Source organism: Sinohyriopsis cumingii, chromosome 1, assembly GCF_028554795.1.
Source record: "Sinohyriopsis cumingii isolate HCF-2022 chromosome 1, ASM2855479v2, whole genome shotgun sequence".
Classification (NCBI taxonomy): Eukaryota; Metazoa; Mollusca; class Bivalvia; order Unionida; family Unionidae; genus Sinohyriopsis; species Sinohyriopsis cumingii.
In genome coordinates this window covers 172649121-172656350 of record NC_142961.1, presented here as the reverse complement: position 1 = coordinate 172656350, position 7230 = coordinate 172649121, and positions in this window count along the sequence as shown.

The following is a 7230-nucleotide window of genomic DNA, read 5'->3' as shown; positions in this document are numbered from 1 at the left end:
AAAAAGTACGTTGACGTCAACTACAACACCGTAGATGGTAAACTATCCACGCTGCGGGCCGAGTATGACGTTCACGTGGGCGCTTTTGCAAGATTTCGAAGAAACCATCAAAAACCGATGAATCCATAGATAAGTTCTTTGGAACTCCTCCCGTCATTGACATGAAACTTTCTAATATCAAGACCAACATTGACGCGATCAAACAAACACAGCAGGATATCGTAGCGGAGATTCCTGATATCGTTAACAAAACCAGTTTGATTAAAATTATAGCCGGAATAACTCCCGGGCATATTACAAATATCGTATACACGGTGTCATCTGGATTTGCAACATGGTTGCAGCAAAATAAAACTATCAAATATACCGCAACAGTCACTGGCGTGTACAGGTTGTCTGTGTTTAGTGCTGCAAAATTTGAAATATTTACAACGTATCCATGGCGTCATTCAACTGATAAGTTTTCCGGGGTTGTATCTGTTATATTAAATAGCGGAAGCGAAGAAATTTTTATTCTGGAAGCAGCTGATAAGAAATTAACTGCAACATCTTACTGGTGGTGTTTGGAATTTGTAGCTGAAACACCTCAATTATTTACTGCATACAAATATATGGACGGTGCACAATACAGGTAGAATCAAGCGCGTGAATGGCAGGCAGCATTAAAAGATCGAGTCGAACAGTATACAGTAAAAGTAAAGAAATATCGACGACGATTAGTTATCGTGGACGTGATCGTTTATTCAGTATCCGCTGTTGTTGCTGGAACAGGTGTTATATTATCAGCGGTGACAATGAAGGCACCAGCAGCTGTAACTATTTGTATTTCAGCAGCAACAACGATTGCAGGTGTGCTCAATATCATCGCAAAAAAAATATGTACCTGCACGAATGAAAAATTATCCGATTACATAATAAAATTACACACAACGACGGTAGCATACTCGAAATTATCTTCGTTGTTATCAGTGAGTCTCAGTGATGGAATTATATCTGATTTCGAGTTTTCAATGATGACTAAAATATATCACGAAGGTATCGGTATTAAAGATACAAGTACTAACAATGACAGAATTACTGCAGCAGATCGTGACTAATACAACTCCGCCAAAGATAACGATGATCTCGGTAAGTTCAACTAATCCTGAATTTAGTATTAATTTTCCTAATGCAATTCCAGAAAAGGAAATAGCACTGGCTCAATTACGGGTATATTACAGCTGGCCAAATATCAGATCAAAATCATTTAATGGTACACCAGCAAATAATTCGCTTGTATTTGCTAACAAGAACAAACCAGATGGTACTCCTGACTGGATAGATGTTGGAATACCCACTGGCAGTTATGAGATCGAACAAATTAATGAGGAATTTCAACGTAGAATAAAATCAATAACCGGAAAAGAAGCAAAAATATCGATTAACGTTCATGAGCCGACGCTGTCCTCGACGGTTGAGATACATTCTCCTGATTATGCCGTTGATATTTATCAGTCCACGATAAGATCCGTACTAGGTTGGCCGGATGTTACCCCAGTGTATGAAGGACCAACAGAACCCAAAAAATCTGATTATGTCACAGATGGACAGTCATATCACGAAATTGATACAGTGTATAAAAAAAAACGTTAATTAATGCAAAAAATTCAAAGGCTGGTGACACTTTTTATTATTTCCCTGATAGAGATATATTTTCTTGGACATTTTTGTTTGAAAAAACAGAATTCAAAACAGTTGCCCTAGTTGGTATTAGCACAATTGAACTTGCTAAATAATTTACAGAAATTAATAAACATCATAAACAACAACTACAGCAACTACAACAGTACTTTCAAGAACATCTTTTTGATATAACAAGCTCACGCAAAGAAATCATTACGCGTATAGAAGTATTAAATCAACTTGTATCCGACATGGAATATTTTAACCAGCGATTAATTAATGCAGTAATTAATGCTAAAGCAGACCACTATGACGAAAAGAATTTTTTAGACAAGTATGAAATAAAGGAAGCTGATCTACCAAATTTTAAATTCTCCGGATATAACGCGAATGAACTAAAAAAATCACTTAACGATCTCATCAACGAAAACTTCCCTAAAATACTCGATGCGTGGAGAAAACTAGCATCACCTCCAACTGTTCTCAGATACAATAACGATCCACATGGCGGCGGTAGACACGTATCTCCGGGAATCGTTAATATAACCAGCACGATCGTGGTCAATCTGGTTTGTGACGTAGTCGATGGTAGCTATCAAATAGATCTCGGAAAATCAAATCAGGCTCAACAAGGATATATTTTATATACATTTACACCACAAGTATCCCCTGGAAGTTTAATCGTGCAAGAACCAACTAATCCTGTGTATCTGCGGTGTCATAACACGAATAAATTTTAAGCTCACAGACCACCTTAATCGCTTAATTGACCTACGTGGAGAAGAGCTTGTAATAAATCTGTATGTGAAATCGTAGATCTTTGATTTTAAAGATCAGGTAAATATTATATAATGTACCAGCACGTGATGGTTTTTATACATGACAAAGAAGTACTTGAAAACGCCATCAGAGCAGCGTTTTCACAACCTCCAAACACAGAGCAATGTAACGTTAATTTAGTTATTGATGAATACGGAAACGAGGATTTCTTATTAACACAAGAACAGTTAGATGAGCTCCGTCGAGAACATACTGTCGCGATCATTTGTAATAGAGATCAGATTCTAAATTATGCACACTCCTGTATTAAACTCGATCAACTTAAAAAAATAATAATTCAGAATAAATAAAATATTTCAGAATAAATAAAAATATTTCAGAATAAATAAAAATATTTTTTATTATTGAAACTTAAAATTATGCAAAATAATCAGATTGTGTGTCTGATGGGGTGATTGGTACTCAAATTCGTGTAAATCAATCAATTTATTAATTCTGATGGGGTGATTGGTACTCAAATTCGTGTAAATCAATCAGATTTCCAAAAAATACTGCAAAAAAAATATTTTATTATTATTCTGAAATATTCTGAAATATTTTATTTTTTGGGTGATTACTCAAAATTATGCCAATCAATCAGATTTTATGATAAAAATAATATTTCAGAAATAAATAAAAAATAATATTTCAGAATATTACTACTCAGGGTTGCTTTGGTAATTTATAACTTCGTTACCTGCTGACATAATTGTTCTTAAGTATCTTATGCGGGTACAGATTGTTTTTTTTCGTTTCGTACTCGTTGGATAATCCCGATCTGACCTTTTCTACTGTAACAGAAAGAGGAACAAATTCATTTACTTGATCATCGTTCACCATAGCTGCCTGAATCCTCTTTATGAACTTATACTGAGATGATAGAACATACTTATTTTCATTTTTAAGTTCTTCTAACGTTTCAAAATCAGATATTATTTTTTCAGGATTTAGTTCATCAGATGTATTAATTCCGTTTTCTTCTAGTTTTTTAATATCAGAAATAATGTCTTTGATATTTTCATGGTTCATTATATAATACAAATGTTTAAAATAAAAAAATGTATCCCTATAGAACCCCTATCGAGTGTTTAGCGAGTTCGGCGGGATGTTTCAAGGACGGCACAAACATCCAATGAATGAGTATATACAATGAACGAAGGACTGCACAACACGTAGTATTTATAATATATACAATGAATGAATGACGAGCCCCTAATCGAGTGTTTTAGCGAGCTCAGATTATATACAATGAATGAAGGACGGCACAAACATCCAATGAATGAGTATATACAATGAATGAAGGACAGTACAAACATATACGCTCAACAGAACACCTCCCCATAATCAGCCCGTGGGTGACACAAGACATGTATCAACCAACGGTGGCACAAAACATGTATCAACCAACAGTGACGTGGTTGGAGGGGTTCTGTTGAGGGGGGGGGGGGTTGGCGGACCCCCCAATTATTATAAAAACGCAATTATGCTTAACCACCGACCAGTTGTCAGCCATGGGGATTCGATCCTGGACCTCGAGCGTCACAGTCCAATACGTTATCAATTGAGCTATCGAATCTTCTTACAAACATATGTTTTAGAAATTAATATATAGCTAATAATCATTGAAAGGAACTAATTTCAAGTATTTTTGCTCAAAATACAATTCTGATTTCAAGAAATACGTTTATATAATATATTTTCACCAAACAAGTTAGATTTATAAAGCTGGATTAAGGAATTTCCTATTTACTATACCACTTATGATCCACGCCATCTATGATAGAACAATCCGGTCTAGCTCTTACAATGATTCATCTAACTGCTAGATTTTTCCATCCTCTCTATAACATAACTGCTAGATTTTTCCATCCTCTCTATAACTGTTCAATGGAGAAATATATATTACGAGATTTTCCACTCGTAAATCTGTATCCGTGAAAAACATAGTCAAGGGAGTATTTAGTTGTAAATATTACTCGTTAAAAAATAATTTAAAAAAATAATCACACATTCATACACAAATACATATTATATATATATTTCTGCACTGAACAAGAAAAATGCAACTGATTTTTTATTCCAAACATTATTATACACGTATTTCTGTAATCGAGTAAATATATGCAGGATGCCTGTACTGTACTGTAGATCTAAAATTAACCCGATGCGATCGATCCAGACTAGACGCTGGTTTCTACACTCAGTAAGCTGAATATACATGTCATACTGCGCTCGGTTTTCTGTATTTTAGATGAAATATACATGTAATTTATGTGCTATCTATATATAGTACGCTGTTCTAAATGTTTCACGAATAGAGCAGAAAAATACACGAATCTAAACATATAACCGTATATTTTTGTAAGTTAGAAACCATAAACGGGTATAGTTACTATGTAGATGATTATGACCATATACCGAGAATCATAAAATTGCCTCCCTTCGCTGAAGTCAAAAAATAGGTAGTATAATAATGATAATTTCTGACAAAAAAAGATAAATAGTTAATAAATAGAATTCGAGGTAGTGATGATAGTTTATCTCATTAACAATATTGGAAGATGATTCTTTTTTTATATTTCTTGGAAAAGGTAGTTTTGGTTATATTTTCTGCGACGTATTTTACCACACACCGGTTAATATCAAAATATTTGCCAGCTGCATACATCGATTGAAATATAATTTCTTCACCTGTCTCTGCTTTGACATTCTTATAATTACAACCGGTGTTTCCAAGTCTACAATTCTGACTTTGCGTGACAACCCTCAGATTGGATAAACTATTGTTCTGAGGATCTCCGTCAATATGATCGATTACAAGACCGTCTTTGATCAACCCCTTGTGACACTCATATATAAAACGATGACAGAGATAATTTTTCTTCCCAGCAGTAAACAATAGATAACCAGTACTAGTAACAAAACCAACCGGTCTTTTCAATCGACAATTTCTGATCACACCATCAATATTTGATTCGTAGTTTGTTATTGTAGGATGCTTCATAAACTCGTGGTTCATATTTTGCTCCATTTATATAATAATAGTATTTGTTTAAATCATAATTTGTCTGAAAACTTAGATAATCCTCCACGGATTTTATAGCGTTGTTATTGACGTTATTTTTTTTTTTGTCATAATATCTTTTAAGCTCTCTGAATCGTTCACCACCACAACACGCACACAACTGTGTTTTTCCTCGTACTCCAGCACCACGTCGCAGACATGGTATTGGTCCTAAACTTCCACGGTGAACGTTTTGCATGTGTTGTCCGCAGAATTCCTTTCTGCTGGGTTTATTACAACGAGTTAATGATCCGATCATCAACCATTTGCATTGAGACATTGTATATGTAATACTTGTTTATTTAAATACTTGTCTGAAATATAATATGGATGAGTTTGAGAGATTATCCCGAATAAAGTCTTGGAAAACAAGTAAATTCAACCTCGACAGGATATATCCTGACGTGCCGATACGAGATCTGTTGATCGGAAAAATAAAGGTTTGATCAATAAAATTCATGACGCTAAGAAAGAATTTTACACAGATGGTGCATCGCATGTATGGTCAACGTTCAAGATTATACGCCCTGACTCTGTCAAGGACAAAGTTGTTGATGCTACAATGAATGACAAACGAGCGGCAACTATCATTAACTACATCGCTGAGTACGAGGGTAATCAAAAATATTTCTTCAGAGTAAAATTTATTGTATTAACAGAAACAGATAGTTGGATTATCCGTGACAAATATGATCCTGTCCTTGGTAATAATAAAATTGCCATATTAAGTAAAAATTCCAGACCGGGTCTATTGACTGGTATTGATAAACCGTATTATGAGCGAGAGTACCCTGTAACAGCAGTTATTTATGGAATCTATGAGATAAATAAAAAGACCAAACGTTGATAAACTGGCACCCATGAAATTTTCAAGGTTAAATTGTGTAGCCGAACGAGTAATAGAACATTTTACAAACTCGATGCTTGGAAACGGATTAACTAATTTAAGACGTGAAAAAATAAACTCGTGGGCCGATTCAGTTAAGGATACCGATGCTACAATAAAAGATGTTGCTGAATTAGGAAAAATATTAAAATTTCCAACAAAAGTATCAACGATAACCGGAGATGTACTGTACGAATCAAAATATAAATCTAAAGGAGCTCCAATAAATATTATTGATCATAATGCGCACGCATGGACCAGCGCAGTAACAATATTTCCACGTGATCGAACTGTTAGATTTTACCCCCCAGATAATTCTGGGGGAAGCATGTTTGATTTTATTAACGAAATAAGTAAAAACGATCCTATATCGGTATGGTTATTTAAAAGTGATGAAGAAGGTGGATTTGATCAGATTGTTAGACCAAACGGTGAAATATATCGAACAGAATTTCTCCACGACGAGATGAAAAATCTCGCGGAGAAGTTTTTAAAGTACAAGCACGCGGAAAATACTGACAAATTACTAACTAATTGTTTTACCGTTCCATCTGTTGCGGCTCATTTCGCTAGAGAAAAAAATTCATGGAAACCAACACGATTTGATTTACTCGAGGACGTACGCGCAAGTTGCGTCGAATACGGACACGGCGGATTGTGGAATACCAAGTATAATTACAATGACGTTATTTCGGTTGATATGGTTGCATGTTATCCAGGAAGTTTTCTAGGATACGGAGATTGTTCTGGATATTTTGCTAGATTTGGTCACCCCACAAACGAGATGACGCGAGTGGCA